This window comes from Euprymna scolopes, chromosome 11, assembly GCF_053919585.1.
Source record: "Euprymna scolopes isolate OS-2025 chromosome 11, ASM5391958v1, whole genome shotgun sequence".
NCBI classification, from domain to species: Eukaryota; Metazoa; Mollusca; class Cephalopoda; order Sepiida; family Sepiolidae; genus Euprymna; species Euprymna scolopes.
In genome coordinates this window covers 1,774,563-1,793,951 of record NC_136492.1, presented here as the reverse complement: position 1 = coordinate 1,793,951, position 19,389 = coordinate 1,774,563, and the positions used below count along the sequence as shown (strand labels likewise).

The following is a 19,389-nucleotide window of genomic DNA, read 5'->3' as shown; positions in this document are numbered from 1 at the left end:
GGAGGTCGAGGGTCCGAATCCCTCTGGAGCCTTGTATTCTTGTTTAACACTCGTTTTATTATTAATGATACATAATCATATTTATTGTTTTCTTAATATATCGGCTCCATAGCTCAGTTGGTTAGAGCGCCAGTCTAGTAAACTGGAGGTCGAGGGTCCGAATCCCTCTGGAGCCTTGTATTCTTGTTTAACACTCGTTTTATTATTAATGATACATAATCATATTTATTGTTTTCTTAATATATCGACTCCATAGCTCAGTTGGTTAGAGCGCCAGTCTAGTAAACTGGAGGTCGAGGGTCCGAATCCCTCTGGAGCCTTGTATTCTTGTTTAAGACTCGTTTTATTAATAATGAAACATAATCATATTTATTGTTTTCTTAATATATCGGCTCCATAGCTCAGTTGGTTAGAGCGCCAGTCTAGTAAACTGGAGGTCGAGGGTCCGAATCCCTCTGGAGCCTTGTATTCTTGTTTAACACTCGTTTTATTAATAATGAAACATAATCATATTTATTGTTTCCTTAATATATCGGCTCCATAGCTCAGTTGGTTAGAGCGCCAGTCTAGTAAACTGGAGGTCGAGGGTCCGAATCCCTCTGGAGCCTTGTATTCTTGTTTAACACTCGTTTTATTAATAATGAAACATAATCATATTTATTGTTTCCTTAATATATCGGCTCCATAGCTCAGTTGGTTAGAGCGCCAGTCTAGTAAACTGGAGGTCGAGGGTCCGAATCCCTCTGGAGCCTTGTATTCTTGTTTAACACTCGTTTTATTATTAATGATACATAATCATATTTATTGTTTTCTTAATATATCGACTCCATAGCTCAGTTGGTTAGAGCGCCAGTCTAGTAAACTGGAGGTCGAGGGTCCGAATCCCTCTGGAGCCTTGTATTCTTGTTTAACACTCGTTTTATTAATAATGAAACATAATCATATTTATTGTTTTCTTAATATATCGGCTCCATAGCTCAGTTGGTTAGAGCGCCAGTCTAGTAAACTGGAGGTCGAGGGTCCGAATCCCTCTGGAGCCTTGTATTCTTGTTTAAGACTCGTTTTATTATTAATGATACATAATCATATTTATTGTTTTCTTAATATATCGACTCCATAGCTCAGTTGGTTAGAGCGCCAGTCTAGTAAACTGGAGGTCGAGGGTCCGAATCCCTCTGGAGCCTTGTATTCTTGTTTAAGACTCGTTTTATTAATAATGAAACATAATCATATTTATTGTTTTCTTAATATATCGGCTCCATAGCTCAGTTGGTTAGAGCGCCAGTCTAGTAAACTGGAGGTCGAGGGTCCGAATCCCTCTGGAGCCTTGTATTCTTGTTTAACACTCGTTTTATTAATAATGAAACATAATCATATTTATTGTTTCCTTAATATATCGGCTCCATAGCTCAGTTGGTTAGAGCGCCAGTCTAGTAAACTGGAGGTCGAGGGTCCGAATCCCTCTGGAGCCTTGTATTCTTGTTTAACACTCGTTTTATTATTAATGATACATAATCATATTTATTGTTTTCTTAATATATCGACTCCATAGCTCAGTTGGTTAGAGCGCCAGTCTAGTAAACTGGAGGTCGAGGGTCCGAATCCCTCTGGAGCCTTGTATTCTTGTTTAACACTCGTTTTATTAATAATGAAACATAATCATATTTATTGTTTTCTTAATATATCGGCTCCATAGCTCAGTTGGTTAGAGCGCCAGTCTAGTAAACTGGAGGTCGAGGGTCCGAATCCCTCTGGAGCCTTGTATTCTTGTTTAAGACTCGTTTTATTATTAATGATACATAATCATATTTATTGTTTTCTTAATATATCGACTCCATAGCTCAGTTGGTTAGAGCGCCAGTCTAGTAAACTGGAGGTCGAGGGTCCGAATCCCTCTGGAGCCTTGTATTCTTGTTTAAGACTCGTTTTATTAATAATGAAACATAATCATATTTATTGTTTTCTTAATATATCGGCTCCATAGCTCAGTTGGTTAGAGCGCCAGTCTAGTAAACTGGAGGTCGAGGGTCCGAATCCCTCTGGAGCCTTGTATTCTTGTTTAACACTCGTTTTATTAATAATGAAACATAATCATATTTATTGTTTCCTTAATATATCGGCTCCATAGCTCAGTTGGTTAGAGCGCCAGTCTAGTAAACTGGAGGTCGAGGGTCCGAATCCCTCTGGAGCCTTGTATTCTTGTTTAACACTCGTTTTATTATTAATGATACATAATCATATTTATTGTTTTCTTAATATATCGACTCCATAGCTCAGTTGGTTAGAGCGCCAGTCTAGTAAACTGGAGGTCGAGGGTCCGAATCCCTCTGGAGCCTTGTATTCTTGTTTAACACTCGTTTTATTAATAATGAAACATAATCATATTTATTGTTTTCTTAATATATCGGCTCCATAGCTCAGTTGGTTAGAGCGCCAGTCTAGTAAACTGGAGGTCGAGGGTCCGAATCCCTCTGGAGCCTTGTATTCTTGTTTAAGACTCGTTTTATTATTAATGATACATAATCATATTTATTGTTTTCTTAATATATCGACTCCATAGCTCAGTTGGTTAGAGCGCCAGTCTAGTAAACTGGAGGTCGAGGGTCCGAATCCCTCTGGAGCCTTGTATTCTTGTTTAACACTCGTTTTATTAATAATGAAACATAATCATATTTATTGTTTTCTTAATATATCGGCTCCATAGCTCAGTTGGTTAGAGCGCCAGTCTAGTAAACTGGAGGTCGAGGGTCCGAATCCCTCTGGAGCCTTGTATTCTTGTTTAAGACTCGTTTTATTATTAATGATACATAATCATATTTATTGTTTTCTTAATATATCGACTCCATAGCTCAGTTGGTTAGAGCGCCAGTCTAGTAAACTGGAGGTCGAGGGTCCGAATCCCTCTGGAGCCTTGTATTCTTGTTTAAGACTCGTTTTATTAATAATGAAACATAATCATATTTATTGTTTTCTTAATATATCGGCTCCATAGCTCAGTTGGTTAGAGCGCCAGTCTAGTAAACTGGAGGTCGAGGGTCCGAATCCCTCTGGAGCCTTGTATTCTTGTTTAACACTCGTTTTATTAATAATGAAACATAATCATATTTATTGTTTTCTTAATATATCGACTCCATAGCTCAGTTGGTTAGAGCGCCAGTCTAGTAAACTGGAGGTCGAGGGTCCGAATCCCTCTGGAGCCTTGTATTCTTGTTTAACACTCGTTTTATTAATAATGAAACATAATCATATTTATTGTTTTCTTAATATATCGGCTCCATAGCTCAGTTGGTTAGAGCGCCAGTCTAGTAAACTGGAGGTCGAGGGTCCGAATCCCTCTGGAGCCTTGTATTCTTGTTTAACACTCGTTTTATTAATAATGAAACATAATCATATTTATTGTTTTCTTAATATATCGGCTCCATAGCTCAGTTGGTTAGAGCGCCAGTCTAGTAAACTGGAGGTCGAGGGTCCGAATCCCTCTGGAGCCTTGTATTCTTGTTTAACACTCGTTTTATTAATAATGAAACATAATCATATTTATTGTTTTCTTAATATATCGGCTCCATAGCTCAGTTGGTTAGAGCGCCAGTCTAGTAAACTGGAGGTCGAGGGTCCGAATCCCTCTGGAGCCTTGTATTCTTGTTTAACACTCGTTTTATTAATAATGAAACATAATCATATTTATTGTTTTCTTAATATATCGGACTCCATAGCTCAGTTGGTTAGAGCGCCAGTCTAGTAAACTGGAGGTCGAGGGTCCGAATCCCTCTGGAGCCTTGTATTCTTGTTTAACACTCGTTTTATTAATAATGAAACATAATCATATTTATTGTTTTCTTAATATATCGGCTCCATAGCTCAGTTGGTTAGAGCGCCAGTCTAGTAAACTGGAGGTCGAGGGTCCGAATCCCTCTGGAGCCTTGTATTCTTGTTTAACACTCGTTTTATTAATAATGAAACATAATCATATTTATTGTTTTCTTAATATATCGGCTCCATAGCTCAGTTGGTTAGAGCGCCAGTCTAGTAAACTGGAGGTCGAGGGTCCGAATCCCTCTGGAGCCTTGTATTCTTGTTTAACACTCGTTTTATTAATAATGAAACATAATCATATTTATTGTTTTCTTAATATATCGGCTCCATAGCTCAGTTGGTTAGAGCGCCAGTCTAGTAAACTGGAGGTCGAGGGTCCGAATCCCTCTGGAGCCTTGTATTCTTGTTTAACACTCGTTTTATTAATAATGAAACATAATCATATTTATTGTTTTCTTAATATATCGGCTCCATAGCTCAGTTGGTTAGAGCGCCAGTCTAGTAAACTGGAGGTCGAGGGTCCGAATCCCTCTGGAGCCTTGTATTCTTGTTTAACACTCGTTTTATTAATAATGAAACATAATCATATTTATTGTTTTCTTAATATATCGGCTCCATAGCTCAGTTGGTTAGAGCGCCAGTCTAGTAAACTGGAGGTCGAGGGTCCGAATCCCTCTGGAGCCTTGTATTCTTGTTTAACACTCGTTTTATTAATAATGAAACATAATCATATTTATTGTTTTCTTAATATATCGGCTCCATAGCTCAGTTGGTTAGAGCGCCAGTCTAGTAAACTGGAGGTCGAGGGTCCGAATCCCTCTGGAGCCTTGTATTCTTGTTTAACACTCGTTTTATTAATAATGAAACATAATCATATTTATTGTTTTCTTAATATATCGACTCCATAGCTCAGTTGGTTAGAGCGCCAGTCTAGTAAACTGGAGGTCGAGGGTCCGAATCCCTCTGGAGCCTTGTATTCTTGTTTAACACTCGTTTTATTAATAATGAAACATAATCATATTTATTGTTTTCTTAATATATCGGCTCCATAGCTCAGTTGGTTAGAGCGCCAGTCTAGTAAACTGGAGGTCGAGGGTCCGAATCCCTCTGGAGCCTTGTATTCTTGTTTAACACTCGTTTTATTAATAATGAAACATAATCATATTTATTGTTTTCTTAATATATCGGCTCCATAGCTCAGTTGGTTAGAGCGCCAGTCTAGTAAACTGGAGGTCGAGGGTCCGAATCCCTCTGGAGCCTTGTATTCTTGTTTAACACTCGTTTTATTAATAATGAAACATAATCATATTTATTGTTTTCTTAATATATCGGCTCCATAGCTCAGTTGGTTAGAGCGCCAGTCTAGTAAACTGGAGGTCGAGGGTCCGAATCCCTCTGGAGCCTTGTATTCTTGTTTAAGACTCGTTTTATTAATAATGAAACATAATCATATTTATTGTTTTCTTAATATATCGGCTCCATAGCTCAGTTGGTTAGAGCGCCAGTCTAGTAAACTGGAGGTCGAGGGTCCGAATCCCTCTGGAGCCTTGTATTCTTGTTTAAGACTCGTTTTATTAATAATGAAACATAATCATATTTATTGTTTTCTTAATATATCGGCTCCATAGCTCAGTTGGTTAGAGCGCCAGTCTAGTAAACTGGAGGTCGAGGGTCCGAATCCCTCTGGAGCCTTGTATTCTTGTTTAACACTCGTTTTATTAATAATGAAACATAATCATATTTATTGTTTTCTTAATATATCGGCTCCATAGCTCAGTTGGTTAGAGCGCCAGTCTAGTAAACTGGAGGTCGAGGGTCCGAATCCCTCTGGAGCCTTGTATTCTTGTTTAACACTCGTTTTATTAATAATGAAACATAATCATATTTATTGTTTTCTTAATATATCGGCTCCATAGCTCAGTTGGTTAGAGCGCCAGTCTAGTAAACTGGAGGTCGAGGGTCCGAATCCCTCTGGAGCCTTGTATTCTTGTTTAACACTCGTTTTATTATTAATGATACATAATCATATTTATTGTTTTCTTAATATATCGACTCCATAGCTCAGTTGGTTAGAGCGCCAGTCTAGTAAACTGGAGGTCGAGGGTCCGAATCCCTCTGGAGCCTTGTATTCTTGTTTAAGACTCGTTTTATTAATAATGAAACATAATCATATTTATTGTTTTCTTAATATATCGGCTCCATAGCTCAGTTGGTTAGAGCGCCAGTCTAGTAAACTGGAGGTCGAGGGTCCGAATCCCTCTGGAGCCTTGTATTCTTGTTTAACACTCGTTTTATTAATAATGAAACATAATCATATTTATTGTTTTCTTAATATATCGGCTCCATAGCTCAGTTGGTTAGAGCGCCAGTCTAGTAAACTGGAGGTCGAGGGTCCGAATCCCTCTGGAGCCTTGTATTCTTGTTTAACACTCGTTTTATTATTAATGATACATAATCATATTTATTGTTTCCTTAATATATCGGCTCCATAGCTCAGTTGGTTAGAGCGCCAGTCTAGTAAACTGGAGGTCGAGGGTCCGAATCCCTCTGGAGCCTTGTATTCTTGTTTAACACTCGTTTTATTAATAATGAAACATAATCATATTTATTGTTTTCTTAATATATCGGCTCCATAGCTCAGTTGGTTAGAGCGCCAGTCTAGTAAACTGGAGGTCGAGGGTCCGAATCCCTCTGGAGCCTTGTATTCTTGTTTAACACTCGTTTTATTATTAATGATACATAATCATATTTGTTGTTTTCTTAATATATCGACTCCATAGCTCAGTTGGTTAGAGCGCCAGTCTAGTAAACTGGAGGTCGAGGGTCCGAATCCCTCTGGAGCCTTGTATTCTTGTTTAACACTCGTTTTATTATTAATGATACATAATCATATTTATTGTTTTCTTAATATATCGGCTCCATAGCTCAGTTGGTTAGAGCGCCAGTCTAGTAAACTGGAGGTCGAGGGTCCGAATCCCTCTGGAGCCTTGTATTCTTGTTTAACACTCGTTTTATTATTAATGATACATAATCATATTTATTGTTTTCTTAATATATCGACTCCATAGCTCAGTTGGTTAGAGCGCCAGTCTAGTAAACTGGAGGTCGAGGGTCCGAATCCCTCTGGAGCCTTGTATTCTTGTTTAAGACTCGTTTTATTAATAATGAAACATAATCATATTTATTGTTTTCTTAATATATCGGCTCCATAGCTCAGTTGGTTAGAGCGCCAGTCTAGTAAACTGGAGGTCGAGGGTCCGAATCCCTCTGGAGCCTTGTATTCTTGTTTAAGACTCGTTTTATTAATAATGAAACATAATCATATTTATTGTTTTCTTAATATATCGGCTCCATAGCTCAGTTGGTTAGAGCGCCAGTCTAGTAAACTGGAGGTCGAGGGTCCGAATCCCTCTGGAGCCTTGTATTCTTGTTTAACACTCGTTTTATTATTAATGATACATAATCATATTTATTGTTTTCTTAATATATCGACTCCATAGCTCAGTTGGTTAGAGCGCCAGTCTAGTAAACTGGAGGTCGAGGGTCCGAATCCCTCTGGAGCCTTGTATTCTTGTTTAACACTCGTTTTATTATTAATGATACATAATCATATTTATTGTTTCCTTAATATATCGGCTCCATAGCTCAGTTGGTTAGAGCGCCAGTCTAGTAAACTGGAGGTCGAGGGTCCGAATCCCTCTGGAGCCTTGTATTCTTGTTTAACACTCGTTTTATTATTAATGATACATAATCATATTTATTGTTTTCTTAATATATCGACTCCATAGCTCAGTTGGTTAGAGCGCCAGTCTAGTAAACTGGAGGTCGAGGGTCCGAATCCCTCTGGAGCCTTGTATTCTTGTTTAACACTCGTTTTATTATTAATGATACATAATCATATTTATTGTTTTCTTGATATATCGGCTCCATAGCTCAGTTGGTTAGAGCGCCAGTCTAGTAAACTGGAGGTCGAGGGTCCGAATCCCTCTGGAGCCTTGTATTCTTGTTTAACACTCGTTTTATTATTAATGATACATAATCATATTTATTGTTTTCTTAATATATCGACTCCATAGCTCAGTTGGTTAGAGCGCCAGTCTAGTAAACTGGAGGTCGAGGGTCCGAATCCCTCTGGAGCCTTGTATTCTTGTTTAACACTCGTTTTATTATTAATGATACATAATCATATTTATTGTTTCCTTAATATATCGGCTCCATAGCTCAGTTGGTTAGAGCGCCAGTCTAGTAAACTGGAGGTCGAGGGTCCGAATCCCTCTGGAGCCTTGTATTCTTGTTTAAGACTCGTTTTATTATTAATGATACATAATCATATTTATTGTTTCCTTAATATATCGGCTCCATAGCTCAGTTGGTTAGAGCGCCAGTCTAGTAAACTGGAGGTCGAGGGTCCGAATCCCTCTGGAGCCTTGTATTCTTGTTTAAGACTCGTTTTATTATTAATGATACATAATCATATTTATTGTTTTCTTAATATATCGACTCCATAGCTCAGTTGGTTAGAGCGCCAGTCTAGTAAACTGGAGGTCGAGGGTCCGAATCCCTCTGGAGCCTTGTATTCTTGTTTAACACTCGTTTTATTAATAATGAAACATAATCATATTTATTGTTTCCTTAATATATCGGCTCCATAGCTCAGTTGGTTAGAGCGCCAGTCTAGTAAACTGGAGGTCGAGGGTCCGAATCCCTCTGGAGCCTTGTATTCTTGTTTAACACTCGTTTTATTAATAATGAAACATAATCATATTTATTGTTTCCTTAATATATCGGCTCCATAGCTCAGTTGGTTAGAGCGCCAGTCTAGTAAACTGGAGGTCGAGGGTCCGAATCCCTCTGGAGCCTTGTATTCTTGTTTAAGACTCGTTTTATTATTAATGATACATAATCATATTTATTGTTTTCTTAATATATCGACTCCATAGCTCAGTTGGTTAGAGCGCCAGTCTAGTAAACTGGAGGTCGAGGGTCCGAATCCCTCTGGAGCCTTGTATTCTTGTTTAAGACTCGTTTTATTAATAATGAAACATAATCATATTTATTGTTTTCTTAATATATCGGCTCCATAGCTCAGTTGGTTAGAGCGCCAGTCTAGTAAACTGGAGGTCGAGGGTCCGAATCCCTCTGGAGCCTTGTATTCTTGTTTAACACTCGTTTTATTAATAATGAAACATAATCATATTTATTGTTTTCTTAATATATCGGCTCCATAGCTCAGTTGGTTAGAGCGCCAGTCTAGTAAACTGGAGGTCGAGGGTCCGAATCCCTCTGGAGCCTTGTATTCTTGTTTAACACTCGTTTTATTATTAATGATACATAATCATATTTATTGTTTCCTTAATATATCGGCTCCATAGCTCAGTTGGTTAGAGCGCCAGTCTAGTAAACTGGAGGTCGAGGGTCCGAATCCCTCTGGAGCCTTGTATTCTTGTTTAACACTCGTTTTATTAATAATGAAACATAATCATATTTATTGTTTTCTTAATATATCGGCTCCATAGCTCAGTTGGTTAGAGCGCCAGTCTAGTAAACTGGAGGTCGAGGGTCCGAATCCCTCTGGAGCCTTGTATTCTTGTTTAAGACTCGTTTTATTATTAATGATACATAATCATATTTATTGTTTTCTTAATATATCGACTCCATAGCTCAGTTGGTTAGAGCGCCAGTCTAGTAAACTGGAGGTCGAGGGTCCGAATCCCTCTGGAGCCTTGTATTCTTGTTTAACACTCGTTTTATTATTAATGATACATAATCATATTTATTGTTTCCTTAATATATCGGCTCCATAGCTCAGTTGGTTAGAGCGCCAGTCTAGTAAACTGGAGGTCGAGGGTCCGAATCCCTCTGGAGCCTTGTATTCTTGTTTAACACTCGTTTTATTAATAATGAAACATAATCATATTTATTGTTTTCTTAATATATCGACTCCATAGCTCAGTTGGTTAGAGCGCCAGTCTAGTAAACTGGAGGTCGAGGGTCCGAATCCCTCTGGAGCCTTGTATTCTTGTTTAACACTCGTTTTATTAATAATGAAACATAATCATATTTATTGTTTTCTTAATATATCGACTCCATAGCTCAGTTGGTTAGAGCGCCAGTCTAGTAAACTGGAGGTCGAGGGTCCGAATCCCTCTGGAGCCTTGTATTCTTGTTTAACACTCGTTTTATTAATAATGAAACATAATCATATTTATTGTTTCCTTAATATATCGGCTCCATAGCTCAGTTGGTTAGAGCGCCAGTCTAGTAAACTGGAGGTCGAGGGTCCGAATCCCTCTGGAGCCTTGTATTCTTGTTTAACACTCGTTTTATTAATAATGAAACATAATCATATTTATTGTTTCCTTAATATATCGGCTCCATAGCTCAGTTGGTTAGAGCGCCAGTCTAGTAAACTGGAGGTCGAGGGTCCGAATCCCTCTGGAGCCTTGTATTCTTGTTTAACACTCGTTTTATTAATAATGAAACATAATCATATTTATTGTTTTCTTAATATATCGGCTCCATAGCTCAGTTGGTTAGAGCGCCAGTCTAGTAAACTGGAGGTCGAGGGTCCGAATCCCTCTGGAGCCTTGTATTCTTGTTTAAGACTCGTTTTATTATTAATGATACATAATCATATTTATTGTTTTCTTAATATATCGACTCCATAGCTCAGTTGGTTAGAGCGCCAGTCTAGTAAACTGGAGGTCGAGGGTCCGAATCCCTCTGGAGCCTTGTATTCTTGTTTAACACTCGTTTTATTATTAATGATACATAATCATATTTATTGTTTCCTTAATATATCGGCTCCATAGCTCAGTTGGTTAGAGCGCCAGTCTAGTAAACTGGAGGTCGAGGGTCCGAATCCCTCTGGAGCCTTGTATTCTTGTTTAAGACTCGTTTTATTATTAATGATACATAATCATATTTATTGTTTTCTTAATATATCGACTCCATAGCTCAGTTGGTTAGAGCGCCAGTCTAGTAAACTGGAGGTCGAGGGTCCGAATCCCTCTGGAGCCTTGTATTCTTGTTTAACACTCGTTTTATTAATAATGAAACATAATCATATTTATTGTTTTCTTAATATATCGGCTCCATAGCTCAGTTGGTTAGAGCGCCAGTCTAGTAAACTGGAGGTCGAGGGTCCGAATCCCTCTGGAGCCTTGTATTCTTGTTTAACACTCGTTTTATTAATAATGAAACATAATCATATTTATTGTTTTCTTAATATATCGGCTCCATAGCTCAGTTGGTTAGAGCGCCAGTCTAGTAAACTGGAGGTCGAGGGTCCGAATCCCTCTGGAGCCTTGTATTCTTGTTTAACACTCGTTTTATTAATAATGAAACATAATCATATTTATTGTTTTCTTAATATATCGGCTCCATAGCTCAGTTGGTTAGAGCGCCAGTCTAGTAAACTGGAGGTCGAGGGTCCGAATCCCTCTGGAGCCTTGTATTCTTGTTTAACACTCGTTTTATTAATAATGAAACATAATCATATTTATTGTTTTCTTAATATATCGGCTCCATAGCTCAGTTGGTTAGAGCGCCAGTCTAGTAAACTGGAGGTCGAGGGTCCGAATCCCTCTGGAGCCTTGTATTCTTGTTTAACACTCGTTTTATTAATAATGAAACATAATCATATTTATTGTTTTCTTAATATATCGGCTCCATAGCTCAGTTGGTTAGAGCGCCAGTCTAGTAAACTGGAGGTCGAGGGTCCGAATCCCTCTGGAGCCTTGTATTCTTGTTTAACACTCGTTTTATTAATAATGAAACATAATCATATTTATTGTTTTCTTAATATATCGGCTCCATAGCTCAGTTGGTTAGAGCGCCAGTCTAGTAAACTGGAGGTCGAGGGTCCGAATCCCTCTGGAGCCTTGTATTCTTGTTTAACACTCGTTTTATTAATAATGAAACATAATCATATTTATTGTTTTCTTAATATATCGGCTCCATAGCTCAGTTGGTTAGAGCGCCAGTCTAGTAAACTGGAGGTCGAGGGTCCGAATCCCTCTGGAGCCTTGTATTCTTGTTTAACACTCGTTTTATTAATAATGAAACATAATCATATTTATTGTTTTCTTAATATATCGGCTCCATAGCTCAGTTGGTTAGAGCGCCAGTCTAGTAAACTGGAGGTCGAGGGTCCGAATCCCTCTGGAGCCTTGTATTCTTGTTTAACACTCGTTTTATTAATAATGAAACATAATCATATTTATTGTTTTCTTAATATATCGGCTCCATAGCTCAGTTGGTTAGAGCGCCAGTCTAGTAAACTGGAGGTCGAGGGTCCGAATCCCTCTGGAGCCTTGTATTCTTGTTTAAGACTCGTTTTATTAATAATGAAACATAATCATATTTATTGTTTTCTTAATATATCGGCTCCATAGCTCAGTTGGTTAGAGCGCCAGTCTAGTAAACTGGAGGTCGAGGGTCCGAATCCCTCTGGAGCCTTGTATTCTTGTTTAACACTCGTTTTATTAATAATGAAACATAATCATATTTATTGTTTTCTTAATATATCGGCTCCATAGCTCAGTTGGTTAGAGCGCCAGTCTAGTAAACTGGAGGTCGAGGGTCCGAATCCCTCTGGAGCCTTGTATTCTTGTTTAAGACTCGTTTTATTAATAATGAAACATAATCATATTTATTGTTTTCTTAATATATCGGCTCCATAGCTCAGTTGGTTAGAGCGCCAGTCTAGTAAACTGGAGGTCGAGGGTCCGAATCCCTCTGGAGCCTTGTATTCTTGTTTAAGACTCGTTTTATTATTAATGATACATAATCATATTTATTGTTTTCTTAATATATCGACTCCATAGCTCAGTTGGTTAGAGCGCCAGTCTAGTAAACTGGAGGTCGAGGGTCCGAATCCCTCTGGAGCCTTGTATTCTTGTTTAAGACTCGTTTTATTAATAATGAAACATAATCATATTTATTGTTTTCTTAATATATCGGCTCCATAGCTCAGTTGGTTAGAGCGCCAGTCTAGTAAACTGGAGGTCGAGGGTCCGAATCCCTCTGGAGCCTTGTATTCTTGTTTAAGACTCGTTTTATTAATAATGATACATAATCATATTTATTGTTTTCTTAATATATCGGCTCCATAGCTCAGTTGGTTAGAGCGCCAGTCTAGTAAACTGGAGGTCGAGGGTCCGAATCCCTCTGGAGCCTTGTATTCTTGTTTAACACTCGTTTTATTATTAATGATACATAATCATATTTATTGTTTTCTTAATATATCGACTCCATAGCTCAGTTGGTTAGAGCGCCAGTCTAGTAAACTGGAGGTCGAGGGTCCGAATCCCTCTGGAGCCTTGTATTCTTGTTTAAGACTCGTTTTATTAATAATGAAACATAATCATATTTATTGTTTTCTTAATATATCGGCTCCATAGCTCAGTTGGTTAGAGCGCCAGTCTAGTAAACTGGAGGTCGAGGGTCCGAATCCCTCTGGAGCCTTGTATTCTTGTTTAAGACTCGTTTTATTATTAATGATACATAATCATATTTATTGTTTTCTTAATATATCGACTCCATAGCTCAGTTGGTTAGAGCGCCAGTCTAGTAAACTGGAGGTCGAGGGTCCGAATCCCTCTGGAGCCTTGTATTCTTGTTTAAGACTCGTTTTATTAATAATGAAACATAATCATATTTATTGTTTTCTTAATATATCGGCTCCATAGCTCAGTTGGTTAGAGCGCCAGTCTAGTAAACTGGAGGTCGAGGGTCCGAATCCCTCTGGAGCCTTGTATTCTTGTTTAAGACTCGTTTTATTAATAATGATACATAATCATATTTATTGTTTTCTTAATATATCGGCTCCATAGCTCAGTTGGTTAGAGCGCCAGTCTAGTAAACTGGAGGTCGAGGGTCCGAATCCCTCTGGAGCCTTGTATTCTTGTTTAACACTCGTTTTATTATTAATGATACATAATCATATTTATTGTTTTCTTAATATATCGACTCCATAGCTCAGTTGGTTAGAGCGCCAGTCTAGTAAACTGGAGGTCGAGGGTCCGAATCCCTCTGGAGCCTTGTATTCTTGTTTAAGACTCGTTTTATTAATAATGAAACATAATCATATTTATTGTTTTCTTAATATATCGGCTCCATAGCTCAGTTGGTTAGAGCGCCAGTCTAGTAAACTGGAGGTCGAGGGTCCGAATCCCTCTGGAGCCTTGTATTCTTGTTTAAGACTCGTTTTATTATTAATGATACATAATCATATTTATTGTTTTCTTAATATATCGACTCCATAGCTCAGTTGGTTAGAGCGCCAGTCTAGTAAACTGGAGGTCGAGGGTCCGAATCCCTCTGGAGCCTTGTATTCTTGTTTAAGACTCGTTTTATTAATAATGAAACATAATCATATTTATTGTTTTCTTAATATATCGGCTCCATAGCTCAGTTGGTTAGAGCGCCAGTCTAGTAAACTGGAGGTCGAGGGTCCGAATCCCTCTGGAGCCTTGTATTCTTGTTTAAGACTCGTTTTATTAATAATGAAACATAATCATATTTATTGTTTTCTTAATATATCGGCTCCATAGCTCAGTTGGTTAGAGCGCCAGTCTAGTAAACTGGAGGTCGAGGGTCCGAATCCCTCTGGAGCCTTGTATTCTTGTTTAAGACTCGTTTTATTATTAATGATACATAATCATATTTATTGTTTTCTTAATATATCGACTCCATAGCTCAGTTGGTTAGAGCGCCAGTCTAGTAAACTGGAGGTCGAGGGTCCGAATCCCTCTGGAGCCTTGTATTCTTGTTTAACACTCGTTTTATTAATAATGAAACATAATCATATTTATTGTTTTCTTAATATATCGGCTCCATAGCTCAGTTGGTTAGAGCGCCAGTCTAGTAAACTGGAGGTCGAGGGTCCGAATCCCTCTGGAGCCTTGTATTCTTGTTTAAGACTCGTTTTATTATTAATGATACATAATCATATTTATTGTTTTCTTAATATATCGACTCCATAGCTCAGTTGGTTAGAGCGCCAGTCTAGTAAACTGGAGGTCGAGGGTCCGAATCCCTCTGGAGCCTTGTATTCTTGTTTAACACTCGTTTTATTAATAATGAAACATAATCATATTTATTGTTTTCTTAATATATCGGCTCCATAGCTCAGTTGGTTAGAGCGCCAGTCTAGTAAACTGGAGGTCGAGGGTCCGAATCCCTCTGGAGCCTTGTATTCTTGTTTAACACTCGTTTTATTAATAATGAAACATAATCATATTTATTGTTTTCTTAATATATCGGCTCCATAGCTCAGTTGGTTAGAGCGCCAGTCTAGTAAACTGGAGGTCGAGGGTCCGAATCCCTCTGGAGCCTTGTATTCTTGTTTAAGACTCGTTTTATTATTAATGATACATAATCATATTTATTGTTTTCTTAATATATCGACTCCATAGCTCAGTTGGTTAGAGCGCCAGTCTAGTAAACTGGAGGTCGAGGGTCCGAATCCCTCTGGAGCCTTGTATTCTTGTTTAAGACTCGTTTTATTAATAATGAAACATAATCATATTTATTGTTTTCTTAATATATCGGCTCCATAGCTCAGTTGGTTAGAGCGCCAGTCTAGTAAACTGGAGGTCGAGGGTCCGAATCCCTCTGGAGCCTTGTATTCTTGTTTAAGACTCGTTTTATTATTAATGATACATAATCATATTTATTGTTTTCTTAATATATCGACTCCATAGCTCAGTTGGTTAGAGCGCCAGTCTAGTAAACTGGAGGTCGAGGGTCCGAATCCCTCTGGAGCCTTGTATTCTTGTTTAAGACTCGTTTTATTATTAATGATACATAATCATATTTATTGTTTTCTTAATATATCGACTCCATAGCTCAGTTGGTTAGAGCGCCAGTCTAGTAAACTGGAGGTCGAGGGTCCGAATCCCTCTGGAGCCTTGTATTCTTGTTTAACACTCGTTTTATTAATAATGAAACATAATCATATTTATTGTTTTCTTAATATATCGGCTCCATAGCTCAGTTGGTTAGAGCGCCAGTCTAGTAAACTGGAGGTCGAGGGTCCGAATCCCTCTGGAGCCTTGTATTCTTGTTTAAGACTCGTTTTATTATTAATGATACATAATCATATTTATTGTTTTCTTAATATATCGACTCCATAGCTCAGTTGGTTAGAGCGCCAGTCTAGTAAACTGGAGGTCGAGGGTCCGAATCCCTCTGGAGCCTTGTATTCTTGTTTAAGACTCGTTTTATTAATAATGAAACATAATCATATTTATTGTTTTCTTAATATATCGGCTCCATAGCTCAGTTGGTTAGAGCGCCAGTCTAGTAAACTGGAGGTCGAGGGTCCGAATCCCTCTGGAGCCTTGTATTCTTGTTTAAGACTCGTTTTATTAATAATGAAACATAATCATATTTATTGTTTTCTTAATATATCGGCTCCATAGCTCAGTTGGTTAGAGCGCCAGTCTAGTAAACTGGAGGTCGAGGGTCCGAATCCCTCTGGAGCCTTGTATTCTTGTTTAAGACTCGTTTTATTAATAATGAAACATAATCATATTTATTGTTTTCTTAATATATCGGCTCCATAGCTCAGTTGGTTAGAGCGCCAGTCTAGTAAACTGGAGGTCGAGGGTCCGAATCCCTCTGGAGCCTTGTATTCTTGTTTAAGACTCGTTTTATTATTAATGATACATAATCATATTTATTGTTTTCTTAATATATCGACTCCATAGCTCAGTTGGTTAGAGCGCCAGTCTAGTAAACTGGAGGTCGAGGGTCCGAATCCCTCTGGAGCCTTGTATTCTTGTTTAACACTCGTTTTATTAATAATGAAACATAATCATATTTATTGTTTTCTTAATATATCGGCTCCATAGCTCAGTTGGTTAGAGCGCCAGTCTAGTAAACTGGAGGTCGAGGGTCCGAATCCCTCTGGAGCCTTGTATTCTTGTTTAAGACTCGTTTTATTATTAATGATACATAATCATATTTATTGTTTTCTTAATATATCGACTCCATAGCTCAGTTGGTTAGAGCGCCAGTCTAGTAAACTGGAGGTCGAGGGTCCGAATCCCTCTGGAGCCTTGTATTCTTGTTTAACACTCGTTTTATTAATAATGAAACATAATCATATTTATTGTTTTCTTAATATATCGGCTCCATAGCTCAGTTGGTTAGAGCGCCAGTCTAGTAAACTGGAGGTCGAGGGTCCGAATCCCTCTGGAGCCTTGTATTCTTGTTTAACACTCGTTTTATTAATAATGAAACATAATCATATTTATTGTTTTCTTAATATATCGGCTCCATAGCTCAGTTGGTTAGAGCGCCAGTCTAGTAAACTGGAGGTCGAGGGTCCGAATCCCTCTGGAGCCTTGTATTCTTGTTTAAGACTCGTTTTATTAATAATGAAACATAATCATATTTATTGTTTTCTTAATATATCGGCTCCATAGCTCAGTTGGTTAGAGCGCCAGTCTAGTAAACTGGAGGTCGAGGGTCCGAATCCCTCTGGAGCCTTGTATTCTTGTTTAAGACTCGTTTTATTAATAATGAAACATAATCATATTTATTGTTTTCTTAATATATCGGCTCCATAGCTCAGTTGGTTAGAGCGCCAGTCTAGTAAACTGGAGGTCGAGGGTCCGAATCCCTCTGGAGCCTTGTATTCTTGTTTAAGACTCGTTTTATTATTAATGATACATAATCATATTTATTGTTTTCTTAATATATCGACTCCATAGCTCAGTTGGTTAGAGCGCCAGTCTAGTAAACTGGAGGTCGAGGGTCCGAATCCCTCTGGAGCCTTGTATTCTTGTTTAACACTCGTTTTATTAATAATGAAACATAATCATATTTATTGTTTTCTTAATATATCGGCTCCATAGCTCAGTTGGTTAGAGCGCCAGTCTAGTAAACTGGAGGTCGAGGGTCCGAATCCCTCTGGAGCCTTGTATTCTTGTTTAACACTCGTTTTATTAATAATGAAACATAATCATATTTATTGTTTTCTTAATATATCGGCTCCATAGCTCAGTTGGTTAGAGCGCCAGTCTAGTAAACTGGAGGTCGAGGGTCCGAATCCCTCTGGAGCCTTGTATTCTTGTTTAACACTCGTTTTATTAATAATGAAACATAATCATATTTATTGTTTTCTTAATATATCGGCTCCATAGCTCAGTTGGTTAGAGCGCCAGTCTAGTAAACTGGAGGTCGAGGGTCCGAATCCCTCTGGAGCCTTGTATTCTTGTTTAACACTCGTTTTATTAATAATGAAACATAATCATATTTATTGTTTTCTTAATATATCGGCTCCATAGCTCAGTTGGTTAGAGCGCCAGTCTAGTAAACTGGAGGTCGAGGGTCCGAATCCCTCTGGAGCCTTGTATTCTTGTTTAACACTCGTTTTATTAATAATGAAACATAATCATATTTATTGTTTTCTTAATATATCGGCTCCATAGCTCAGTTGGTTAGAGCGCCAGTCTAGTAAACTGGAGGTCGAGGGTCCGAATCCCTCTGGAGCCTTGTATTCTTGTTTAAGACTCGTTTTATTAATAATGAAACATAATCATATTTATTGTTTTCTTAATATATCGGCTCCATAGCTCAGTTGGTTAGAGCGCCAGTCTAGTAAACTGGAGGTCGAGGGTCCGAATCCCTCTGGAGCCTTGTATTCTTGTTTAAGACTCGTTTTATTATTAATGATACATAATCATATTTATTGTTTTCTTAATATATCGACTCCATAGCTCAGTTGGTTAGAGCGCCAGTCTAGTAAACTGGAGGTCGAGGGTCCGAATCCCTCTGGAGCCTTGTATTCTTGTTTAACACTCGTTTTATTAATAATGAAACATAATCATATTTATTGTTTTCTTAATATATCGGCTCCATAGCTCAGTTGGTTAGAGCGCCAGTCTAGTAAACTGGAGGTCGAGGGTCCGAATCCCTCTGGAGCCTTGTATTCTTGTTTAACACTCGTTTTATTAATAATGAAACATAATCATATTTATTGTTTTCTTAATATATCGGCTCCATAGCTCAGTTGGTTAGAGCGCCAGTCTAGTAAACTGGAGGTCGAGGGTCCGAATCCCTCTGGAGCCTTGTATTCTTGTTTAAGACTCGTTTTATTAATAATGAAACATAATCATATTTATTGTTTTCTTAATATATCGGCTCCATAGCTCAGTTGGTTAGAGCGCCAGTCTAGTAAACTGGAGGTCGAGGGTCCGAATCCCTCTGGAGCCTTGTATTCTTGTTTAACACTCGTTTTATTAATAATGAAACATAATCATATTTATTGTTTCATTAATATATCGGCTCCATAGCTCAGTTGGTTAGAGCGCCAGTCTAGTAAACTGGAGGTCGAGGGTCCGAATCCCTCTGGAGCCTTGTATTCTTGTTTAACACTCGTTTTATTATTAATGATACATAATCATATTTGTTGTTTTCTTAATATATCGACTCCATAGCTCAGTTGGTTAGAGCGCCAGTCTAGTAAACTGGAGGTCGAGGGTCCGAATCCCTCTGGAGCCTTGTATTCTTGTTTAACACTCGTTTTATTATTAATGATACATAATCATATTTATTGTTTTC

The 19,389-nt window shown here is 38.1% G+C and overlaps 94 non-coding genes across 94 annotated transcripts; all 94 read left to right on the top strand.

Moving 5' to 3' along the window:
- Nucleotides 1–102: 102 nt before the first annotated feature.
- On the top strand, nt 103–176 carry Trnat-agu (transfer RNA threonine (anticodon AGU)). Its single transcript has one exon. It is a non-coding gene; the product is annotated as a tRNA-Thr (tRNA).
- A 214-nt stretch (nt 177–390) lies between these two features.
- Trnat-agu (transfer RNA threonine (anticodon AGU)) lies at nt 391–464 on the top strand. Its single transcript has one exon. It is a non-coding gene; the product is annotated as a tRNA-Thr (tRNA).
- Nucleotides 465–534: 70 nt separating this feature from the next.
- Nucleotides 535–608, top strand: Trnat-agu (transfer RNA threonine (anticodon AGU)). Its single transcript has one exon. It is a non-coding gene; the product is annotated as a tRNA-Thr (tRNA).
- A 70-nt stretch (nt 609–678) lies between these two features.
- On the top strand, nt 679–752 carry Trnat-agu (transfer RNA threonine (anticodon AGU)). The gene has a single exon. It is a non-coding gene; the product is annotated as a tRNA-Thr (tRNA).
- A 214-nt stretch (nt 753–966) lies between these two features.
- Trnat-agu (transfer RNA threonine (anticodon AGU)) lies at nt 967–1,040 on the top strand. The gene has a single exon. It is a non-coding gene; the product is annotated as a tRNA-Thr (tRNA).
- Nucleotides 1,041–1,254: 214 nt separating this feature from the next.
- Nucleotides 1,255–1,328, top strand: Trnat-agu (transfer RNA threonine (anticodon AGU)). The gene has a single exon. It is a non-coding gene; the product is annotated as a tRNA-Thr (tRNA).
- Nucleotides 1,329–1,398: 70 nt separating this feature from the next.
- Trnat-agu (transfer RNA threonine (anticodon AGU)) lies at nt 1,399–1,472 on the top strand. The gene has a single exon. It is a non-coding gene; the product is annotated as a tRNA-Thr (tRNA).
- A 214-nt stretch (nt 1,473–1,686) lies between these two features.
- Trnat-agu (transfer RNA threonine (anticodon AGU)) lies at nt 1,687–1,760 on the top strand. Its single transcript has one exon. It is a non-coding gene; the product is annotated as a tRNA-Thr (tRNA).
- Nucleotides 1,761–1,974: 214 nt separating this feature from the next.
- Nucleotides 1,975–2,048, top strand: Trnat-agu (transfer RNA threonine (anticodon AGU)). The gene has a single exon. It is a non-coding gene; the product is annotated as a tRNA-Thr (tRNA).
- Nucleotides 2,049–2,118: 70 nt separating this feature from the next.
- Nucleotides 2,119–2,192, top strand: Trnat-agu (transfer RNA threonine (anticodon AGU)). The gene has a single exon. It is a non-coding gene; the product is annotated as a tRNA-Thr (tRNA).
- Nucleotides 2,193–2,406: 214 nt separating this feature from the next.
- On the top strand, nt 2,407–2,480 carry Trnat-agu (transfer RNA threonine (anticodon AGU)). The gene has a single exon. It is a non-coding gene; the product is annotated as a tRNA-Thr (tRNA).
- A 214-nt stretch (nt 2,481–2,694) lies between these two features.
- Trnat-agu (transfer RNA threonine (anticodon AGU)) lies at nt 2,695–2,768 on the top strand. Its single transcript has one exon. It is a non-coding gene; the product is annotated as a tRNA-Thr (tRNA).
- Nucleotides 2,769–2,982: 214 nt separating this feature from the next.
- Nucleotides 2,983–3,056, top strand: Trnat-agu (transfer RNA threonine (anticodon AGU)). Its single transcript has one exon. It is a non-coding gene; the product is annotated as a tRNA-Thr (tRNA).
- A 214-nt stretch (nt 3,057–3,270) lies between these two features.
- Trnat-agu (transfer RNA threonine (anticodon AGU)) lies at nt 3,271–3,344 on the top strand. The gene has a single exon. It is a non-coding gene; the product is annotated as a tRNA-Thr (tRNA).
- Nucleotides 3,345–3,414: 70 nt separating this feature from the next.
- Nucleotides 3,415–3,488, top strand: Trnat-agu (transfer RNA threonine (anticodon AGU)). Its single transcript has one exon. It is a non-coding gene; the product is annotated as a tRNA-Thr (tRNA).
- A 70-nt stretch (nt 3,489–3,558) lies between these two features.
- Nucleotides 3,559–3,632, top strand: Trnat-agu (transfer RNA threonine (anticodon AGU)). The gene has a single exon. It is a non-coding gene; the product is annotated as a tRNA-Thr (tRNA).
- A 215-nt stretch (nt 3,633–3,847) lies between these two features.
- Trnat-agu (transfer RNA threonine (anticodon AGU)) lies at nt 3,848–3,921 on the top strand. Its single transcript has one exon. It is a non-coding gene; the product is annotated as a tRNA-Thr (tRNA).
- A 70-nt stretch (nt 3,922–3,991) lies between these two features.
- On the top strand, nt 3,992–4,065 carry Trnat-agu (transfer RNA threonine (anticodon AGU)). The gene has a single exon. It is a non-coding gene; the product is annotated as a tRNA-Thr (tRNA).
- A 70-nt stretch (nt 4,066–4,135) lies between these two features.
- Nucleotides 4,136–4,209, top strand: Trnat-agu (transfer RNA threonine (anticodon AGU)). The gene has a single exon. It is a non-coding gene; the product is annotated as a tRNA-Thr (tRNA).
- A 70-nt stretch (nt 4,210–4,279) lies between these two features.
- Nucleotides 4,280–4,353, top strand: Trnat-agu (transfer RNA threonine (anticodon AGU)). The gene has a single exon. It is a non-coding gene; the product is annotated as a tRNA-Thr (tRNA).
- Nucleotides 4,354–4,423: 70 nt separating this feature from the next.
- On the top strand, nt 4,424–4,497 carry Trnat-agu (transfer RNA threonine (anticodon AGU)). The gene has a single exon. It is a non-coding gene; the product is annotated as a tRNA-Thr (tRNA).
- Nucleotides 4,498–4,567: 70 nt separating this feature from the next.
- On the top strand, nt 4,568–4,641 carry Trnat-agu (transfer RNA threonine (anticodon AGU)). The gene has a single exon. It is a non-coding gene; the product is annotated as a tRNA-Thr (tRNA).
- A 214-nt stretch (nt 4,642–4,855) lies between these two features.
- Nucleotides 4,856–4,929, top strand: Trnat-agu (transfer RNA threonine (anticodon AGU)). The gene has a single exon. It is a non-coding gene; the product is annotated as a tRNA-Thr (tRNA).
- Nucleotides 4,930–4,999: 70 nt separating this feature from the next.
- Nucleotides 5,000–5,073, top strand: Trnat-agu (transfer RNA threonine (anticodon AGU)). Its single transcript has one exon. It is a non-coding gene; the product is annotated as a tRNA-Thr (tRNA).
- A 70-nt stretch (nt 5,074–5,143) lies between these two features.
- On the top strand, nt 5,144–5,217 carry Trnat-agu (transfer RNA threonine (anticodon AGU)). Its single transcript has one exon. It is a non-coding gene; the product is annotated as a tRNA-Thr (tRNA).
- Nucleotides 5,218–5,287: 70 nt separating this feature from the next.
- Nucleotides 5,288–5,361, top strand: Trnat-agu (transfer RNA threonine (anticodon AGU)). The gene has a single exon. It is a non-coding gene; the product is annotated as a tRNA-Thr (tRNA).
- A 70-nt stretch (nt 5,362–5,431) lies between these two features.
- Trnat-agu (transfer RNA threonine (anticodon AGU)) lies at nt 5,432–5,505 on the top strand. Its single transcript has one exon. It is a non-coding gene; the product is annotated as a tRNA-Thr (tRNA).
- Nucleotides 5,506–5,575: 70 nt separating this feature from the next.
- Nucleotides 5,576–5,649, top strand: Trnat-agu (transfer RNA threonine (anticodon AGU)). The gene has a single exon. It is a non-coding gene; the product is annotated as a tRNA-Thr (tRNA).
- Nucleotides 5,650–5,719: 70 nt separating this feature from the next.
- Nucleotides 5,720–5,793, top strand: Trnat-agu (transfer RNA threonine (anticodon AGU)). Its single transcript has one exon. It is a non-coding gene; the product is annotated as a tRNA-Thr (tRNA).
- Nucleotides 5,794–6,007: 214 nt separating this feature from the next.
- Nucleotides 6,008–6,081, top strand: Trnat-agu (transfer RNA threonine (anticodon AGU)). Its single transcript has one exon. It is a non-coding gene; the product is annotated as a tRNA-Thr (tRNA).
- Nucleotides 6,082–6,151: 70 nt separating this feature from the next.
- Nucleotides 6,152–6,225, top strand: Trnat-agu (transfer RNA threonine (anticodon AGU)). Its single transcript has one exon. It is a non-coding gene; the product is annotated as a tRNA-Thr (tRNA).
- Nucleotides 6,226–6,295: 70 nt separating this feature from the next.
- Trnat-agu (transfer RNA threonine (anticodon AGU)) lies at nt 6,296–6,369 on the top strand. The gene has a single exon. It is a non-coding gene; the product is annotated as a tRNA-Thr (tRNA).
- Nucleotides 6,370–6,439: 70 nt separating this feature from the next.
- On the top strand, nt 6,440–6,513 carry Trnat-agu (transfer RNA threonine (anticodon AGU)). The gene has a single exon. It is a non-coding gene; the product is annotated as a tRNA-Thr (tRNA).
- A 214-nt stretch (nt 6,514–6,727) lies between these two features.
- Nucleotides 6,728–6,801, top strand: Trnat-agu (transfer RNA threonine (anticodon AGU)). The gene has a single exon. It is a non-coding gene; the product is annotated as a tRNA-Thr (tRNA).
- A 214-nt stretch (nt 6,802–7,015) lies between these two features.
- On the top strand, nt 7,016–7,089 carry Trnat-agu (transfer RNA threonine (anticodon AGU)). Its single transcript has one exon. It is a non-coding gene; the product is annotated as a tRNA-Thr (tRNA).
- A 70-nt stretch (nt 7,090–7,159) lies between these two features.
- Nucleotides 7,160–7,233, top strand: Trnat-agu (transfer RNA threonine (anticodon AGU)). Its single transcript has one exon. It is a non-coding gene; the product is annotated as a tRNA-Thr (tRNA).
- Nucleotides 7,234–7,447: 214 nt separating this feature from the next.
- On the top strand, nt 7,448–7,521 carry Trnat-agu (transfer RNA threonine (anticodon AGU)). Its single transcript has one exon. It is a non-coding gene; the product is annotated as a tRNA-Thr (tRNA).
- A 214-nt stretch (nt 7,522–7,735) lies between these two features.
- Trnat-agu (transfer RNA threonine (anticodon AGU)) lies at nt 7,736–7,809 on the top strand. Its single transcript has one exon. It is a non-coding gene; the product is annotated as a tRNA-Thr (tRNA).
- Nucleotides 7,810–8,023: 214 nt separating this feature from the next.
- Nucleotides 8,024–8,097, top strand: Trnat-agu (transfer RNA threonine (anticodon AGU)). The gene has a single exon. It is a non-coding gene; the product is annotated as a tRNA-Thr (tRNA).
- A 70-nt stretch (nt 8,098–8,167) lies between these two features.
- Nucleotides 8,168–8,241, top strand: Trnat-agu (transfer RNA threonine (anticodon AGU)). Its single transcript has one exon. It is a non-coding gene; the product is annotated as a tRNA-Thr (tRNA).
- A 214-nt stretch (nt 8,242–8,455) lies between these two features.
- On the top strand, nt 8,456–8,529 carry Trnat-agu (transfer RNA threonine (anticodon AGU)). The gene has a single exon. It is a non-coding gene; the product is annotated as a tRNA-Thr (tRNA).
- Nucleotides 8,530–8,599: 70 nt separating this feature from the next.
- On the top strand, nt 8,600–8,673 carry Trnat-agu (transfer RNA threonine (anticodon AGU)). The gene has a single exon. It is a non-coding gene; the product is annotated as a tRNA-Thr (tRNA).
- A 214-nt stretch (nt 8,674–8,887) lies between these two features.
- On the top strand, nt 8,888–8,961 carry Trnat-agu (transfer RNA threonine (anticodon AGU)). Its single transcript has one exon. It is a non-coding gene; the product is annotated as a tRNA-Thr (tRNA).
- A 70-nt stretch (nt 8,962–9,031) lies between these two features.
- Nucleotides 9,032–9,105, top strand: Trnat-agu (transfer RNA threonine (anticodon AGU)). Its single transcript has one exon. It is a non-coding gene; the product is annotated as a tRNA-Thr (tRNA).
- Nucleotides 9,106–9,175: 70 nt separating this feature from the next.
- On the top strand, nt 9,176–9,249 carry Trnat-agu (transfer RNA threonine (anticodon AGU)). The gene has a single exon. It is a non-coding gene; the product is annotated as a tRNA-Thr (tRNA).
- Nucleotides 9,250–9,319: 70 nt separating this feature from the next.
- Trnat-agu (transfer RNA threonine (anticodon AGU)) lies at nt 9,320–9,393 on the top strand. Its single transcript has one exon. It is a non-coding gene; the product is annotated as a tRNA-Thr (tRNA).
- Nucleotides 9,394–9,607: 214 nt separating this feature from the next.
- On the top strand, nt 9,608–9,681 carry Trnat-agu (transfer RNA threonine (anticodon AGU)). Its single transcript has one exon. It is a non-coding gene; the product is annotated as a tRNA-Thr (tRNA).
- A 358-nt stretch (nt 9,682–10,039) lies between these two features.
- Nucleotides 10,040–10,113, top strand: Trnat-agu (transfer RNA threonine (anticodon AGU)). Its single transcript has one exon. It is a non-coding gene; the product is annotated as a tRNA-Thr (tRNA).
- A 70-nt stretch (nt 10,114–10,183) lies between these two features.
- Trnat-agu (transfer RNA threonine (anticodon AGU)) lies at nt 10,184–10,257 on the top strand. The gene has a single exon. It is a non-coding gene; the product is annotated as a tRNA-Thr (tRNA).
- A 70-nt stretch (nt 10,258–10,327) lies between these two features.
- Nucleotides 10,328–10,401, top strand: Trnat-agu (transfer RNA threonine (anticodon AGU)). The gene has a single exon. It is a non-coding gene; the product is annotated as a tRNA-Thr (tRNA).
- A 214-nt stretch (nt 10,402–10,615) lies between these two features.
- Trnat-agu (transfer RNA threonine (anticodon AGU)) lies at nt 10,616–10,689 on the top strand. The gene has a single exon. It is a non-coding gene; the product is annotated as a tRNA-Thr (tRNA).
- Nucleotides 10,690–10,903: 214 nt separating this feature from the next.
- On the top strand, nt 10,904–10,977 carry Trnat-agu (transfer RNA threonine (anticodon AGU)). The gene has a single exon. It is a non-coding gene; the product is annotated as a tRNA-Thr (tRNA).
- Nucleotides 10,978–11,047: 70 nt separating this feature from the next.
- On the top strand, nt 11,048–11,121 carry Trnat-agu (transfer RNA threonine (anticodon AGU)). The gene has a single exon. It is a non-coding gene; the product is annotated as a tRNA-Thr (tRNA).
- A 70-nt stretch (nt 11,122–11,191) lies between these two features.
- Trnat-agu (transfer RNA threonine (anticodon AGU)) lies at nt 11,192–11,265 on the top strand. The gene has a single exon. It is a non-coding gene; the product is annotated as a tRNA-Thr (tRNA).
- A 70-nt stretch (nt 11,266–11,335) lies between these two features.
- Nucleotides 11,336–11,409, top strand: Trnat-agu (transfer RNA threonine (anticodon AGU)). The gene has a single exon. It is a non-coding gene; the product is annotated as a tRNA-Thr (tRNA).
- Nucleotides 11,410–11,479: 70 nt separating this feature from the next.
- Nucleotides 11,480–11,553, top strand: Trnat-agu (transfer RNA threonine (anticodon AGU)). The gene has a single exon. It is a non-coding gene; the product is annotated as a tRNA-Thr (tRNA).
- A 70-nt stretch (nt 11,554–11,623) lies between these two features.
- Nucleotides 11,624–11,697, top strand: Trnat-agu (transfer RNA threonine (anticodon AGU)). Its single transcript has one exon. It is a non-coding gene; the product is annotated as a tRNA-Thr (tRNA).
- A 70-nt stretch (nt 11,698–11,767) lies between these two features.
- Trnat-agu (transfer RNA threonine (anticodon AGU)) lies at nt 11,768–11,841 on the top strand. Its single transcript has one exon. It is a non-coding gene; the product is annotated as a tRNA-Thr (tRNA).
- Nucleotides 11,842–11,911: 70 nt separating this feature from the next.
- Trnat-agu (transfer RNA threonine (anticodon AGU)) lies at nt 11,912–11,985 on the top strand. The gene has a single exon. It is a non-coding gene; the product is annotated as a tRNA-Thr (tRNA).
- Nucleotides 11,986–12,055: 70 nt separating this feature from the next.
- Nucleotides 12,056–12,129, top strand: Trnat-agu (transfer RNA threonine (anticodon AGU)). The gene has a single exon. It is a non-coding gene; the product is annotated as a tRNA-Thr (tRNA).
- A 70-nt stretch (nt 12,130–12,199) lies between these two features.
- Trnat-agu (transfer RNA threonine (anticodon AGU)) lies at nt 12,200–12,273 on the top strand. The gene has a single exon. It is a non-coding gene; the product is annotated as a tRNA-Thr (tRNA).
- A 70-nt stretch (nt 12,274–12,343) lies between these two features.
- Trnat-agu (transfer RNA threonine (anticodon AGU)) lies at nt 12,344–12,417 on the top strand. The gene has a single exon. It is a non-coding gene; the product is annotated as a tRNA-Thr (tRNA).
- A 70-nt stretch (nt 12,418–12,487) lies between these two features.
- On the top strand, nt 12,488–12,561 carry Trnat-agu (transfer RNA threonine (anticodon AGU)). The gene has a single exon. It is a non-coding gene; the product is annotated as a tRNA-Thr (tRNA).
- A 214-nt stretch (nt 12,562–12,775) lies between these two features.
- On the top strand, nt 12,776–12,849 carry Trnat-agu (transfer RNA threonine (anticodon AGU)). The gene has a single exon. It is a non-coding gene; the product is annotated as a tRNA-Thr (tRNA).
- A 70-nt stretch (nt 12,850–12,919) lies between these two features.
- Nucleotides 12,920–12,993, top strand: Trnat-agu (transfer RNA threonine (anticodon AGU)). Its single transcript has one exon. It is a non-coding gene; the product is annotated as a tRNA-Thr (tRNA).
- Nucleotides 12,994–13,207: 214 nt separating this feature from the next.
- Nucleotides 13,208–13,281, top strand: Trnat-agu (transfer RNA threonine (anticodon AGU)). Its single transcript has one exon. It is a non-coding gene; the product is annotated as a tRNA-Thr (tRNA).
- Nucleotides 13,282–13,495: 214 nt separating this feature from the next.
- Nucleotides 13,496–13,569, top strand: Trnat-agu (transfer RNA threonine (anticodon AGU)). Its single transcript has one exon. It is a non-coding gene; the product is annotated as a tRNA-Thr (tRNA).
- A 70-nt stretch (nt 13,570–13,639) lies between these two features.
- Trnat-agu (transfer RNA threonine (anticodon AGU)) lies at nt 13,640–13,713 on the top strand. Its single transcript has one exon. It is a non-coding gene; the product is annotated as a tRNA-Thr (tRNA).
- A 214-nt stretch (nt 13,714–13,927) lies between these two features.
- On the top strand, nt 13,928–14,001 carry Trnat-agu (transfer RNA threonine (anticodon AGU)). Its single transcript has one exon. It is a non-coding gene; the product is annotated as a tRNA-Thr (tRNA).
- Nucleotides 14,002–14,215: 214 nt separating this feature from the next.
- On the top strand, nt 14,216–14,289 carry Trnat-agu (transfer RNA threonine (anticodon AGU)). The gene has a single exon. It is a non-coding gene; the product is annotated as a tRNA-Thr (tRNA).
- Nucleotides 14,290–14,359: 70 nt separating this feature from the next.
- Trnat-agu (transfer RNA threonine (anticodon AGU)) lies at nt 14,360–14,433 on the top strand. The gene has a single exon. It is a non-coding gene; the product is annotated as a tRNA-Thr (tRNA).
- Nucleotides 14,434–14,647: 214 nt separating this feature from the next.
- Nucleotides 14,648–14,721, top strand: Trnat-agu (transfer RNA threonine (anticodon AGU)). Its single transcript has one exon. It is a non-coding gene; the product is annotated as a tRNA-Thr (tRNA).
- Nucleotides 14,722–14,935: 214 nt separating this feature from the next.
- Nucleotides 14,936–15,009, top strand: Trnat-agu (transfer RNA threonine (anticodon AGU)). The gene has a single exon. It is a non-coding gene; the product is annotated as a tRNA-Thr (tRNA).
- Nucleotides 15,010–15,079: 70 nt separating this feature from the next.
- On the top strand, nt 15,080–15,153 carry Trnat-agu (transfer RNA threonine (anticodon AGU)). Its single transcript has one exon. It is a non-coding gene; the product is annotated as a tRNA-Thr (tRNA).
- Nucleotides 15,154–15,367: 214 nt separating this feature from the next.
- Trnat-agu (transfer RNA threonine (anticodon AGU)) lies at nt 15,368–15,441 on the top strand. The gene has a single exon. It is a non-coding gene; the product is annotated as a tRNA-Thr (tRNA).
- Nucleotides 15,442–15,799: 358 nt separating this feature from the next.
- Trnat-agu (transfer RNA threonine (anticodon AGU)) lies at nt 15,800–15,873 on the top strand. The gene has a single exon. It is a non-coding gene; the product is annotated as a tRNA-Thr (tRNA).
- A 214-nt stretch (nt 15,874–16,087) lies between these two features.
- Nucleotides 16,088–16,161, top strand: Trnat-agu (transfer RNA threonine (anticodon AGU)). The gene has a single exon. It is a non-coding gene; the product is annotated as a tRNA-Thr (tRNA).
- A 70-nt stretch (nt 16,162–16,231) lies between these two features.
- Trnat-agu (transfer RNA threonine (anticodon AGU)) lies at nt 16,232–16,305 on the top strand. The gene has a single exon. It is a non-coding gene; the product is annotated as a tRNA-Thr (tRNA).
- A 70-nt stretch (nt 16,306–16,375) lies between these two features.
- Trnat-agu (transfer RNA threonine (anticodon AGU)) lies at nt 16,376–16,449 on the top strand. Its single transcript has one exon. It is a non-coding gene; the product is annotated as a tRNA-Thr (tRNA).
- Nucleotides 16,450–16,663: 214 nt separating this feature from the next.
- On the top strand, nt 16,664–16,737 carry Trnat-agu (transfer RNA threonine (anticodon AGU)). The gene has a single exon. It is a non-coding gene; the product is annotated as a tRNA-Thr (tRNA).
- A 214-nt stretch (nt 16,738–16,951) lies between these two features.
- On the top strand, nt 16,952–17,025 carry Trnat-agu (transfer RNA threonine (anticodon AGU)). The gene has a single exon. It is a non-coding gene; the product is annotated as a tRNA-Thr (tRNA).
- Nucleotides 17,026–17,095: 70 nt separating this feature from the next.
- Trnat-agu (transfer RNA threonine (anticodon AGU)) lies at nt 17,096–17,169 on the top strand. The gene has a single exon. It is a non-coding gene; the product is annotated as a tRNA-Thr (tRNA).
- A 70-nt stretch (nt 17,170–17,239) lies between these two features.
- Nucleotides 17,240–17,313, top strand: Trnat-agu (transfer RNA threonine (anticodon AGU)). The gene has a single exon. It is a non-coding gene; the product is annotated as a tRNA-Thr (tRNA).
- A 70-nt stretch (nt 17,314–17,383) lies between these two features.
- Nucleotides 17,384–17,457, top strand: Trnat-agu (transfer RNA threonine (anticodon AGU)). Its single transcript has one exon. It is a non-coding gene; the product is annotated as a tRNA-Thr (tRNA).
- A 214-nt stretch (nt 17,458–17,671) lies between these two features.
- On the top strand, nt 17,672–17,745 carry Trnat-agu (transfer RNA threonine (anticodon AGU)). Its single transcript has one exon. It is a non-coding gene; the product is annotated as a tRNA-Thr (tRNA).
- Nucleotides 17,746–17,815: 70 nt separating this feature from the next.
- Nucleotides 17,816–17,889, top strand: Trnat-agu (transfer RNA threonine (anticodon AGU)). Its single transcript has one exon. It is a non-coding gene; the product is annotated as a tRNA-Thr (tRNA).
- Nucleotides 17,890–17,959: 70 nt separating this feature from the next.
- Trnat-agu (transfer RNA threonine (anticodon AGU)) lies at nt 17,960–18,033 on the top strand. Its single transcript has one exon. It is a non-coding gene; the product is annotated as a tRNA-Thr (tRNA).
- A 70-nt stretch (nt 18,034–18,103) lies between these two features.
- Trnat-agu (transfer RNA threonine (anticodon AGU)) lies at nt 18,104–18,177 on the top strand. The gene has a single exon. It is a non-coding gene; the product is annotated as a tRNA-Thr (tRNA).
- Nucleotides 18,178–18,247: 70 nt separating this feature from the next.
- Trnat-agu (transfer RNA threonine (anticodon AGU)) lies at nt 18,248–18,321 on the top strand. Its single transcript has one exon. It is a non-coding gene; the product is annotated as a tRNA-Thr (tRNA).
- Nucleotides 18,322–18,391: 70 nt separating this feature from the next.
- Trnat-agu (transfer RNA threonine (anticodon AGU)) lies at nt 18,392–18,465 on the top strand. The gene has a single exon. It is a non-coding gene; the product is annotated as a tRNA-Thr (tRNA).
- Nucleotides 18,466–18,679: 214 nt separating this feature from the next.
- Nucleotides 18,680–18,753, top strand: Trnat-agu (transfer RNA threonine (anticodon AGU)). The gene has a single exon. It is a non-coding gene; the product is annotated as a tRNA-Thr (tRNA).
- Nucleotides 18,754–18,823: 70 nt separating this feature from the next.
- Nucleotides 18,824–18,897, top strand: Trnat-agu (transfer RNA threonine (anticodon AGU)). The gene has a single exon. It is a non-coding gene; the product is annotated as a tRNA-Thr (tRNA).
- Nucleotides 18,898–18,967: 70 nt separating this feature from the next.
- On the top strand, nt 18,968–19,041 carry Trnat-agu (transfer RNA threonine (anticodon AGU)). The gene has a single exon. It is a non-coding gene; the product is annotated as a tRNA-Thr (tRNA).
- A 70-nt stretch (nt 19,042–19,111) lies between these two features.
- On the top strand, nt 19,112–19,185 carry Trnat-agu (transfer RNA threonine (anticodon AGU)). Its single transcript has one exon. It is a non-coding gene; the product is annotated as a tRNA-Thr (tRNA).
- The last annotated feature ends 204 nt before the right edge of the window (nt 19,186–19,389 follow it).